This window comes from Lissotriton helveticus, chromosome 9, assembly GCF_964261635.1.
Source record: "Lissotriton helveticus chromosome 9, aLisHel1.1, whole genome shotgun sequence".
NCBI classification, from domain to species: domain Eukaryota; kingdom Metazoa; phylum Chordata; class Amphibia; order Caudata; family Salamandridae; genus Lissotriton; species Lissotriton helveticus.
Genome location: NC_136070.1, coordinates 308,699,541 through 308,713,682, shown reverse-complemented (window position 1 = coordinate 308,713,682; position 14,142 = coordinate 308,699,541).

The window sequence follows — 14,142 nt, the reverse complement described above, 5'->3', positions numbered from 1 at the left end:
TTCAGTGTCCAGCACCTACCCCAATTAAATGTAGATTGGAGTGGGAATACTAAATTAATTAGGTCCAGTGTCCAGAACCTACCTCAATTAAATGTAGACTGGAGTGGGAATAGTAAATTAATTAGGTCCAGTGTCCAGCACCTACCCCAACTAAATGTAGATTGGAGTTGGACTAGGTAATTAAATAGGTTCAGTGTCCAGCACCTACCCCAATTAAATGTAGATTGGAGTTGGAATAGTAAATTAAATAGGTTTAGTGTCCAGCACCTACCTTATTTAAATGTAGATTGGAGTGGGAATAGTAAATTACATTGGTTTAGTGTCCAGCACCTACCCTAATTAAATGTAGATTGGAGTGGAACTAGTTAAATAGTTAATTTTAAGTTTTACAGATTTTTGTAAAATGTTTATAATTTTATAGTTTTATTTTCCATACAAAAAATGTGTACTATAGTTAAGTGTGTGAAGTGTGTAATGTTTAATGTTTAATGTGTAATGTATTTAAAGTCATATTTAATATATATAATTTAATTTTTTATTTAATGTGTGTTAAAATAGTTATTATTGTAAATATATTTTTATAAAAATAGAAATATTTCAGTATATTTATTTAAGTTTTGTAGTATGTATATATATAAGTTTGCAGAATACATAAATATTGGGATGTTGGTAGTTACCATTTTTTATAGATAGTTAAAAGAAATGGTACAGTTTTGTAGATTTTTTTTATTGTATTATTCAAAGTGTACATAAATGGAAGCATTTATTTATAATACACAAAAGTATAATTATTTAACAAATATATAAGTATTTGTACATTTTATTTTAAAGAAAAAAAATGTTTTTCTATAGTTGTTGAGTTAAGAAAATTATAGGTACATAGAAAGAATATGGTAAATGACAATACATTTAATCATTGAACATATTTAGTACATACAGATGGTAACATTTTTAATTTTGAAATTGATATTTTTTAATTATAGTATATTTTTCAATATTTTTCACATATGTTATTCTTACAATTATGGTATACATGTTTATAAACTGTAAAAAAAACTGCACTACAAGTCCCAAAATGCACAGCTTTCTACATGTGTATAAAATGTGAAAGAAAAGAAGGACTGACTGTCTAAAATTATGCCGTGATCAAGAACGCTGAAGTTCGAAACGCGTAGGCGATCTCAATTGTTATCATTAAATAACTTGAAAAACTATCTCTGAGTGGAGTGCCATCAATACTTGAAACTTTCGTGTTGGATGTTTATATATATATATAAGGAAAACATTTTTATCATATATTGTTTATATTATACAATACAATTTCTCCCCAAACAATTTTTGTTTTATAACATCATTTTCATTTACCAATAGTATTATTAATATATTATTATTAATATTAATAATTGTTACATGTTTATACATTTTGTTCAGAAAATAAATAAAATGTATACATTTTTTAAACATTTTCTCACATACATATTTATTTTTAACTATAATATTAAATAATATAGTGTAATGAAAATTAATTTTATAATTTTACAATATTAATATGGAAATAATAATATATTTTATATTACATCATACATAAAATTGTTACATTTGGAAAAATGTTTTCATAAAGTTTAACAAATTTTTATAAAGTTAAATAAATTATTTAGTCATTTATCTAACTATTTTTGTGTTGAAATCATTATTTGGGTCTTTTATTTTGTAACCGCTCTTAGTCTTTTTGGGTCATTTGGGAAGATTCAAGCTCGTGGTTGGAAGCTACTTCGCGTCTGAGAAGGTAAGAGTTCTTTTTTTTATATTTTAACTATTTTTTATTTTTTAAAATTTTTATTTTATTTTGAGTTACATAGGAAAATAAACAAAGGGCTGCGGGGGAACCGCACAGTACCCAAAATCAAGGTAAAATCCTTGTACGCACATCAGCAGTGACCCAAACCATATCATACGCATATCCAGTCCAGGCTCGAGACAACATAGCAATTAGGACCACTGTACACAGTGTTCTACCAGCTTATCATTAGAACGGTCCAGCGAAGACGACCAGTGCCGCAATGTGCCGGACCCCAGACCTCCAAGTTCCATACAAGCGGTGCAGATAATCAATTCGTGGATCCTCCACAGCCCAAAAAACCAAAACAACCAACATCCCCATCCCACCCCCTCCCTCCCCCCCGGTGGTGACGCCATTCACTCAACACTCAAACATATCCACATCACACTTGAAAGAGGTGCATCGACCTCAAAGAGGCCGGACATACGGCCGAGGGCAACCCCTTAGAAAGAAACGTAACCAGAGGACCCCACTGATACCGGAAATTCTTATACTGGCCCAGGAAGATGTCCGCCACTCTCTCCAGACTGAGCAACCTCCACAGCCGCGCATGCCACAATGAGACCGCTGGGGCCTCCTTCTTCTTCCAGGCCGCAGCCAGTGTGAGCTTCGCTGCGCCGAGGCACAGCCACAGAATCCTTTTATCTGCCCTGGTCTGATAGACGAGGCCAGGGTCACGCAGCCCTAGCAGGACACAGGCCATAGAGTCATCAATGGGATAAGTCAATATGTCCTTCATGTGGGAGAGGATTTCCTCCCAGTACGGACGGATCACCGGGCAGTCCCACCAGATATGGCGGAAGTCCCCCAGAAGTCCGCAACCCCTCCAGCACTTATCCGAGGTCCCCGGGAAAATGCGGTGAAGCCTAGTCGGGCACATATACCATTGCATGACCGTTTTGAGATGGGCTTCCCTCAAGTGCAAGGAATGGTTAAAGGACGTCAAGTCGCGCCACAGCGCCGACCATTCCGCGTCCGAGACATCTCGCCCCAGCATTTCCTCCCATTGCCCCATATAACGAGGTTGAGGAGCTATCGTCGATTGAAGCAACAGCTGGTAAATGAAGGAAATGGCCCCTTTCATGGCAGACGTCCGCAAAATAAAGGCTTCAAACGGCGTCGGTGGCCTCGTAGCCGCCTCCACCACTCCAGGTGACGTAGCCCAGTGAAGCAGCTGAACATGCCGGAATTGTTCAGTCTGGGGGACCCCATAATCTCTCATACAGTGAGCGAAAGTGAGGGTGTCCAGGCCGTGGAACAAATGGGTCAACGCCCGACACCCCCCCTCCCTCCACACCGCAAACGGCCCTTCATGTAGCGCCGGCGGGAAAGCTGGGTTGTAATGCAAGGGCGTAAACGGCGAAGGGAACGTGGTCCAACGGTCATCTCCCGCCAGTGAGTCCCACACCTTCAACACCGTGCTGGTGGGAGTGCTGATATATGCATTGAGGGGGCGGTCCTTCTTCGGTTTCCAGGCCAGGTCCCAGATTGACCTACCTGCAACGCATCGGTCCATATGGAGCCAGTGTTTCTCGGAGGTCTGTTGCGACCACTCTACCAAAACTCTCAGTTGCGCCGCCTTGTAGTATAACTGCAGGTCCGGGAGCCCAACCCCACCCTCTGATCTCGGTCGACGGAGAACTGCATAGGAGACCCGTGCCTGACCCCCCTGCCACACGAAACGCAATAAGTAAGTCTTGAGGCGCCGAAAGAAATCGCTGCCCATGGGGATAGGCAAGGCTTGGAACAAATATAAGAATTTAGGGAGGAGGACCATCTTCACGGCATGGATTCTGCCCAGCCATGACAGAAATTTCGACTTCCACCTGTCCAATTCCGCCCGGGATTTCGCCAGCAAAGATGGGAAATTGGCCTGGAACAGCCCGCCCACCGTCGGAGTCAGATGGACCCCCAGGTAGACAATCGAACCCGTGGCCCAGGCCAACGGAGTCAGCGGCCGCACCCGGTCCCTCTCGACCTGCGACAGGGTAAGATTCAGGATGTGCGACTTGCTATAGTTGACCTTAAAGCCCGCCACTCCCTCAAATTCCAACAAGGCCTCCCTGACGCAAGGAAGCGAGCTCTCCGGATCAGTAATAGAGAACAAGACATCGTCCGCGAAGAGCGAAATCTTATGCTGTTCCCCCGCGAATGGTAAACCACGGATCCCATCATGCTCCCGCACCGCCACCGCCAGCGGCTCGATGCTCAGCGCGAATAGCAGGGGGGACAGAGGGCAACCCTGTCTAGTGCCTCGAGTGTGAGCAAAGAATGCGGACATATGACCATTCACCGCAACCCGGGACCGGGGGCAGCAGTAATTAGCCCTCACCATAGTGATGAAGGTCTCCGAAAAGCCAAAGGCCGTCATGGTATTGAATAGGAACCCCCAATCCACCCTATCGAAGGCCTTCTCGGCGTCCAGGCCCACTAGGACCGCCGGTATACGAAATCGTTCCGCTTTTTCTATCAGATGCACCACCCGACGTGTGTTATCATGCGTCTGGCGCCCCTTGATAAAGCCAGACTGGTCCGGATGGATCAGCGCCGGCATAAGGTCTTGTAGCCTACGTGCCAGGATCGCCGAATACAGTTTAGCGTCCAAATTAAGAAGCGCTATCGGGCGAAAGGAGGCGCAGTGTGCCGGATCCTTCCCCGGCTTTGGCAAGACCGTAATCATCGCCTCCGCCAGGGAGCCAGTGGAGGAACCAGAGGCGGCCACGTCATTAAAAAGGGCGACCAAGAAGTCACAGAGCTCGGAAGCGTAAGATTTATAAAACACAGCAGTGTACCCGTCCGGGCCAGGCGCCTTGTGAAGCTTCAAGTTCTTAATAGCCGCTAGCACCTCCTCCCTGGTAATCGGTGCCCCTAAGAGCTCATTCCATTCCTTAGACACCTGCGGAAGGGGTAGACGCCCCAGGTAGTCTTTCTGGGCAGCCGTTCCTAGTTGTTCCCCCTTGTATAGGTCCGAGTAAAAGCGACCGAAGATGGCCGCCTTCGTCTCGTCCCGATGCTGCAGCCGTCCAGCAGAGTCGCGGATCCCTCCAATGTACTCACGTTCCCGCCTGTCACGAAGCTGTCGGGCCAAGTGCCTCCCCACCTTGTTACCACAGGAGTAGGACTGTCGGCCCAACCTCAGTAGGGTGAACTCCGCCCTGTTACTGTAATGGGCCCTCAGTTTCCCCCGTACCGCCGTGAGAGGCCGGAGGGTCACGCTCGAGGGGTTGAGTTTATGCGCCTGCTCGAGAGAAGCCAGTTCAGCCTCCAGGGCCTCCCTCTCCTTGCGTCGCATCCTATTGAGTTGTGCGTTAAGGCCCAAGCAAGTGCCCCTGATGGACGCCTTAAAGGCATCCCACGTGTTGGGTACCGAGGTATCAGACGGTGGATTGAGGGCAAAGAACTCCCTAATGGCCACCCGCAGCGCCTTGTTAGAAGCCTCGTCCCGAAGCACCGAAGCCGGGAAATACCATTTCCGTTGCCCGGAGCCTGCCGACGACCAGCGCAGAGTAAGCACCAGCATGCTGTGGTCCGAGACCGAGAGGGGCAGTATGGTGGAGTCAAGGACATCTCCTCTAAGAGCCTGGCTAAGGAATATATGGTCCAGTCGTGAATATGAGCGGTGTACATGAGAAAAAAACGTGTAATCCCTGGACGTTGGATGCAGAAACCGCCACCCATCAACTAACCCCATGTCCGCAACTTTTTGCCGTGACACCTCTGTGAACACACCAGTATCCGCCCTGCGAGCGCCAGAACAGTCCAGCGCCCCGTCCCACACCAAATTACAGTCCCCCATGATGAACAACTGCCCTTCAACAAAATCACCCACTTTATGCAGTAAACCTTGCAAAAACTTATTCTGGCCAGTATTAGGAACATACAGCACAACAAAGGTACAGAGCCTCCCCTGAACCAGCCCCCTCACCATCAACCAGCGGCCCTCCCTGTCCGTGCGTATCGCCACAGGCTGGAAACGCAGCGAAGCATGGAAGAGGAGGGCCACCCCCTTGTGCTTTGTGGACGCAGAGGATCTGTATATCAGAGGATATGCCTTATGCTTAAGACGCAGCTCATCCGTGCGTGTAAGGTGAGTTTCCTGCAGACCCACTATATCTAATTGGTGGTCCGTTATATATTTCCACACCCTTTGCCGTTTCTGCGGAGAGTTCAGTCCCTTAACATTCCAGGTCCCTATGCTAACAGGCATCGGGAAACAAAAAACCAGAACCCTCTATAACTCGGGGGCATGCCCTCCACCCCCGCCGGAAGATGCCCTGGTTACAACACATGTTAATATCAGGCTCCCGCCAACCCTCCGCCCCACTGTCCCAACCTCGAGTCCCATGCCCACCCGCCTAGCATCCCCCATACCAACAGCACCTCCCAGTCTCCCTCTCACCACCACACAACACCATCCACAGCACGACCGCGTCACCACCAACACCCCCCCTCATCCCCAACCCCAACACCCCACACAGCCCCCCCAAGACCCTCCCCCCCCCGGAAACCCCCTCACAAACCATCAGAAGTCCAAAAGAGTCCTCCATGGGATGGCGAGGAGACATCGGCCGATGTCCCCCACGAATCTCGTATCTGGGCGTCTTCTCACAAAGTACATACGAACCCACGATACCTGCAGGGGTGCGCCCCTCCGGCGCCAGCCAGATCCCTCTTCAGAAATCACGCCGCCCCGGAACCAAGCTGAGAGGCAGACAGCGTGGCGGTGGCAACCGAGGCCACCGCGTCGACCCGTTCTTGCATGCTGGTGGGCCTGTCAGGCACCCTCCTCCCCCCCTCCCCGCCCACCCTGTGCCAGGAGGGGGACCTTCGCCGGCCCCGTGCAGAGGGACTCCTATCGCCAGGTGAAGCATCCGGTCCGTCGATCCCCAGTAGATCCATGGCCACTTGAAGGGACCTGATCTGTTCAAGCCTGTTGTTCCAACGAAATATGATGCGGAACGGGTGGCCCCAGGAGTAAGCAATGTTGCGGTCCCGCAGGAAGGCAGTCACTGGTCTGAACTCACGCCGTTTCTGTAGAGTAGAAGCCGCCAAATCCTGGTACAGCTGCGGGTGGTGCCCACGAAACTGGATAGACGTAGCCTCCCGGGCCTTCTTCAGAATGCGCCCTTTCAACTGAAAATCGTGGACGCAGACTAGGATGTCTGGCGGAGGGCCCCCCCCGCGCCTAGGAAGACCAACCCTATGGGCCCTGTCCATCTTAACATCCGTAAGTTCTTCGTCGCCCAAGATCTGCCGGAACAGCTCCAGGACATAGCCTCTCAGATCGCCGGACTCCCCGTCCCATGGTACCGACTTAATACGGATGTTGTTCCGCCTGGAGCGGTTCTCCAGGTCCTCCGCGTGGGACTGCAGGTCCAGATTCTGTTCCCTAAGACGCAGCACATCCTGTTGCAGCTGATGGACATCATTAGCCAGAGTAAGATCATGGTCCTCTAGGGTGGCTACCCTCTCGCCAACCCCATCCAGGTCTCTCCTCACCTCCCTAAGGTCCGACGCGAGCTGGGACCGCAGCTCTGAGATGTCATCTTTAATGGAGGCAAACAGCTCAGTCATGAACGCTTTTGTGACCGGCGCCTCACCGTCCCCTGACGCGGAGGAGGAGCTCCCCCCGGGCGACGGCGGAAGATGGGAGCCCCTGGTCAGGCCATCCTTGTTAGTCTTCCCCCTCCTCTGGTTGTTCGCCATCTCAAGATCGGTCGTGTGCGTCTCCCCAAGCCGACCACAATTCGCCGGCGACCACAACCCACAGCGTCAATCGCCGGCCACGAGGTGAGGTGACCGAGGCGGGCCCCCCTGTGTCCTTCTCCTAGGTGATAGGGCCGCTATAGCAGGTCCGCTCCACTGCACGGCCAGCCCTTCAGATCTTGCGACAGCCCCCACCAGGTCACAGGTCAGTGGTGCGCGTGCCCCCAAAGACCAGAGGGCGCCTCACTTGTCCGGGCCACTGCTCCCCGATTTAATGGCGCCCAGGTTCGCTGCACGGCATAGGCCCTCCGAGCCGAGCCCCACTCAGGGTGTAGGTCGCAGCTGAGACTCCAGGTGCCTCGCCTCCCCCTCCACTATAGGCCGCCGCCGTCCAGGGTGCCCTGCAGCGTAGGCTACTTGTGGCCGCAATCCTCAGTTGACCCACTCAGGGGGGGCCGCCCAACCTGCATCAGGCCGTCCTCACTCTCGGCCAGAGCCCAATGCCGTCTCCTCGCAATTCCCGCCCAGCAGTCCGGCTCAGTCGGCGCCCTTCGCGGGCCAGATCGCGGTCCTGAGCCCCCTGGCTGCCTCCAGGCGCTCACCTCCTTCCGGTCTGCAGGGCCTCCGCTCCGCCGATCCGCACTCAACCCCCGGCTCCGCCGCCGCTCCACACAGCTCGACACTCGGGAAGGGGGCAGTGGGGCAAACGCCGACCTCCGGAGATCCCGTCGGCTACTGAAGCTACGGAGGCGCCGCTCCAGGCATCGGGCCGACCTTCAGCTCCTTACGGCGACCGCTCTGCCTGCACTTCCTGTCGGCTTCCCTCCTACTCCAGTCCGGCGTCGGACAGGCCCTCCTCCGCTTCCGCTCCAAGAGCGCGCCTCTCCTCGCGGGACGCTCCGAGGGACCAGCGCCGCCACCAGAACGCAGCCACTATGCTCCGGTGCCCCTTGGCAACAGAACCACCGGTCAAAGCACGGTCCCGGGGGTGCTATTCGGTGCTTTGTTGAATTCGGCGCCGGAGGGAACGCAGAGAACGTCTCACTCCGTCGCCATCTTGGCCACGCCCCCCTATTTTAACTATTTTAAGTATGTTTGGAAGGGAGTAGTTTGTTATTTAGGGTGTGTGAACTTGTGTATTAGGATTTTTGATGTTTGTAGTTCGTTATTTATGTATTAAATTGTCTCTGCGATTTCTCGAATTTTGGTCTAGTTGGAGTTATTATGTTTGTGTGTATGTTGGTAGTTTTTGTGTTAAATATGTATGTAATGTTGATTATTAATGTATAATTTTAAGTTTTCTGTGGGTGGGAATGTGTATTTTTATGTTTTAAGTTATTGGATACATGGAGCCTCATTAGGATGGCCCTATCGGAAAACGAGACCACCCGCCTTAAGGGCTGGGGTACCGGGGGTGCCATTAGGATGTGCCCGCCACAGTGGCGGGCACATCCTGTATTCTCAGCATTGTGGCAGGCGGTGCTCTCTGCACCGTCCGCCACAATGCTGACAATACATCACAGCATTTTTATTTCCAAAGCAGCAGGCACCGCGCGGTGCCTGCGACTTTGGAAATGAAAATGCAGGGGGGTACCACAGGTACCCCCCGTGTGCACCCCCACACTCACCTTCACTCTGGGGGCCCATAGGGGGCCCCCAGAGTGAAGACCGCCTGCCTTTCACCGCCACGGAAAGGCATTGCACTCTTGCCATTGTAATATGGCTGTCGGTGTCTCATAGACACCACCACAATATTCAACATTTTCCGTCCCGGCCGCAAGGCGAGCGGGGAGGAAAAGTGGCAGCGGTGTTTTCTTCCGCCGTGGTCCCCCCGCCATACTAATATGGCGGGGGGGAATTCAGGGAAGGATGTCGGGCGGATTGCCTCCGCCAGGCTGGCGGTGGCCACCGCCACCCTGGCGGAGGCAATCCGCCCGGCGTCCTAATGACCCCCATGGTTTTCGTTTCCGGTAGTTTCACGTTTTTTTACTTAAAGGAAGTGTATTTTACTTATTTTACACTTCTTTTATTTTTCGGGTTTCCTGGAGCGTTTTTTATTCTTTTTTAACGTTTCGGGTTTTGAATGGGTTCTGGATTATCGTTTATTTTGGATGTTCGATGGATGTGGCACAGTATTATTTTTCCATTTTGCTAGGGTATTTTTTTTTCCATGAGAATTTATTAGTAACTGGATTATTTTGGATCACTTGGATTTGCAAATCATATGTCTGCGAAAGGTAAGTGATTTTATTTAAATTTTATTGTGGGTTGGGAAATGTACTGTTTTTATGTACTTCTTGTATTTAAAGATATTTATTTTGTCTATATATTTATAAAAAATTAAATGTATTAGACAAAATAAATATTTAATAGTTAGATTAGTGTTTTGGCAATCATTTTTAAGTATTCTAGTCCTTTTGTTGTAGAATAAAGTTGTACTTGTTGTTGTAAATATTGGTACATTTGTGCAGTTTGTCGTGATATTTTAGGTTTTAATTGTAAGACAGATTGTTCCATTCTTAATTCTTGGAAACTTTGTTCTTTTTGTATTGCAATTAGGAGTTTGTGTAGTGTAGGAGTTGTTCGTCCAGTTGAAGCTAGGAAGGCATTATGCCAACCCTCAACTGCGTTGTTTGTTTTTGCTTCTTGGTTTAGGGTTGATAGATATACATTCCAGAAAGGGATTTGGAATTTTGGTTGGCGTCTGTGGCCTGACCTGTGTAGTCTCCCCACCCAAGTATCTTCAAAATAATCCAGAAGAGGAGCTAGTTTTTGTTCATTTTGGGTGTAGAATGGTCTTTATATCAAAATGTTATAGTGTTCAGCTACATCGGTGATTGGGACGTATGCTAGGGCTATTAGGTGTTTTATTTGGTATGCAAATGTGATGTTTGTTGCATATTCAACATTTAGGGCCCGATTAGGATGGCGGACGGACCAGCATCCGTCCGCCACCCCTGAGGTGGAGGGACCGTCTGCAGGGGCTGTGGCGTTCCCTCCCTTGGAATTAGGATGTGACCGCCACCCTGGCGGTCACATCTTCTATATTTAACATTGCGGAGGATGCTGCTTCAAGCAGCACGCGCCGCAAGGTTAAATGTGCATGTTTTCATTTGCATGCACGAAGCGTCAGGCACCGCGCGGTGCCTGCCGCTTCGTGCATGCAAAGGATGTGCACCCCTCACCCCCCAACACCCCTGGGGGCCCGCAACGGGCCCCCATACTCAAAACACCACATGCTTTTCTACGGCGGAAAACCCGCCATGGAAAAGCACATCTCTGCCTGCATCCTAATATGGCCGGCGGGGTCTGATAGACACCGCCGCCATATTAGAGCTTTTCCGCCATGGTCGGAATGCGACCGCGGCGGAAAAGCGGCAGACGGAAACATGACCCCCCCAGCCATCCTAATCTGGCGGGGGGTCTTTTCTGTGTCCACAGCGGTGAATCCGCATCCACCGGGCCGGCGGTGGCTTCCGCCGGCCCGGAGGATGCGGAATCTCCACGATCTTAATCGGAACCAAGGTGTGTTTTTTTGTAAGTGTCTCCATAGACATTGGTTAAAGTGGAAATAACATCCTTGTATGGATGTGTGAGGGTAGATTTTAAGAATGGTATTTATTATGGCCTGTTCAAAATCTATTATTATTTTCAGGGGATAGAAGTCTGTTGTTGATTCTTTTATTTTGTTTAATATTTCTGTGTAAGTTGAGGTTTGTTTGTTTGGTAACAAACAATAGATACATGGTATGCAAGTGTTGTGGTATTGCCCATGAATAGTATATAATTGATAAAATGGTAATCCATCATCCATGTTTGGCTTTCTTTTAATTTCTTAAGGTTGTTCACTGTAGCAAACATTATTATTCTTCTATCTCTACTGTTGTTATCGTAGAAGATAAAAGGTTCATCATTATGTGTTATGGTAAGGTCAGGTGGAATTATTATTTCTTCAAAGGTTTTGGGTGTTGGTATTGTTTGTGTTGTGGATTTTTTAGTTCTATCTGTTGTTCTTTTTATAGAAGCAATTGTTGGTAATTGACCTCTTGCTTCTCTAGGTACTTTAGGTAGTACTTCTTTCAGTATAACACTTGTTGGTAGTTCAGAGGTGCTGCTTAATTCTTTAATGTTTTCCAGAGTAGATCTAACCTCTATTTCTGAGATATTAGGTGGATGGTTGTGTTGAGTTGTTTTTATTACACTGGTTTCTCTGGTTGTTGCACGCCCATAACATTTGTTTGAATAATACTTTGTACATTTCCAGTTTATTGTAAGGTCTTTATGTTTTTCCTGAGTATAGATATAACCCATATAGCATAGCAAAAATTTCCCTTTCTGAGATGTAATACATTTTGAATCTTCTGTCATTGTTGATTTCTTCTATCTAGAAAAGATACATTAAGGGGTCGATTAGGATGGCGGTTTTTCCGCATCCTCCGGGCCGGCGGAAGTGTCCGCCGGCCTGGAGGATGCGGAAAAACCGCGGCGGAGACTCCAAAGACCCACCGCCAAATTAGGATGGCTGGTGGGTCTGATAATCTGTCCGCCGCTTTTCCGCCGCGGTCGGAAGGCGACCGCGGCGGAAAAGCACTAACATGTCTGGCGGTGTCTATCAGACACCGCCAGGCATATTAGGATGTCTGAAAATATATGCTTTTCCGCGGCGACTTTACCGCCGTGGAAAAGCATACGGACCTTCACTTCGGGGGCCCGTTGCGGGCCCCCTGGGTGAAGGTGGGGTGGGGGGTGCACATGGGGGGTACCTATGGTACCCCCCTGCATTTGCGTGCACAATGCAGCAGGCACCGCGCGGTGCCTGCCGCTTTGTGCACGCAAATGCTGTGCATGGATTTTTTACATTGCGGCGGATGCAGCTTGAAGCTGCACCCGCCGCAATGTTAGAGATGGAGGATGTGACCGCCACACTGGCGGTCACATCCTAATTTGATCGGAGGGAACGCCGCAGCCCATGCGGACGTTCCCTCCTCCTCAGGGGTCGCGGACGGACTCAAGTCCGTCCGCGATCCTAATCGACCCCTAAATGTTATTAGGAAATGTATTGATATTATAGGCATAAATGATAATATTTGTCCTTTTCTTGTGTACTTACCAAATGTGATTTACTTGACTTTGAAAGTAGATTTTCTCTTGTTTGCTTGGTGAAGTTCTGTATTGTAGTGGTCTGTGGAAATAAGGTTATGTATATTTTAGTGAATGTTTACATGTGTTTTTTGGTTTAACAGTTTGTGGGAGATTATATTTTATGAATATTAAATTATAAAGTTTCTAAATATTTTATACAGTTTATTAAAAAATTGTATAGTTATTTAGTTAAGTGAAAAGAAAACAATGTCATATTGTTTATGGTCATAATAGTACATTAGTATTTATTAAATACTTATCTAGTGTTTTTTCTTTGTTGTTCAATGTTGATGTTTTGTTCATATATTGGTTGTTTTCGTTTTTCTGTGATCTGTTTAAAGAAATAAAAGCATGTACTAGGTTATGATTTGTATTTATATGTGAAGTAGGCTTTTTTTTAAAGAATTCTTTTAGATTATCTTTATTTTAAAGAGATCTGTTTACATTATTTGAAACTGTTGAAAGAAAAATTGGGCTTTGTTTGATTGTTCTAACCTTTCAGTATTCTTTTTAGCTTTTATTTAGTGTTAAAAAAGGTTACATTTGTATACTTACTTTTTCGGTTTCTTCTTTTACTTTGTTGAAGAGGTTTTCCTTTTGTTAAAGGTTGTTTCTGTTAGGATATATAAAAAGATGGAAATATAATTTCGTTTTTAAATTTTCAATATTAAGTGGTGGTTACTTTTAATTTACAATTTAATTATCAAGTTATGGGTACTTACTTTTTGATTTCTGTAGTTGGTATGTTTTCAGATTAGCCTTTAAGGTCGTCGAGAGTTTTGTAGAGTTTCTTCTTGTAGAGTTTTCATTGCTGGTGTTAGAGTATTGAGTTGATCTCTTTATATAGTTAGTATTTAATTAGTGTTTGTATGTCATTGGTCAGATACATTTAAATGTGTTTCTATTGGTTAGTTTGAATTTTTTTCAGTTATTTTATTATGTTAGTTAAATGTGAAGTAGAAATCTTGAGATTTTATGTGTTTTATTATTTTATGATTATTTTTTAGAAGTTGTATTGCTTTTAAAATTGTCTTATATTAATTAACACATTTGTATAATTTAATTGTGTTTGTTTAAATTTGTTTTTGTGCAATTAGTAATTTTTAATAATATATTTTGGTATATTATATTTTTAATGTCTGTTTGGTATGTATTTTATTTATTATGCGAGTGTATTTTGATTAATTTAAAGTTGTAGTGTGTAAAATAATTGTTTATTTGTATTTGTTGAGTTGACTATATTTTAGTTATGTTGATATTATTGATGTCTATATTGTTGTTTTTGATATTTTTGTAATGTGCTATATTTACTTATACTTGTCGATATTTTTAAAATCGATATTTGTGTGTACGATATTTGTGCTGTCGATGTTTTTGCTTTACGATATTGTTTACTCGATGTTTATGTAGTTTTATAGTTAAACATAGAGCGTCGATTTTTTTGCTATCGATAT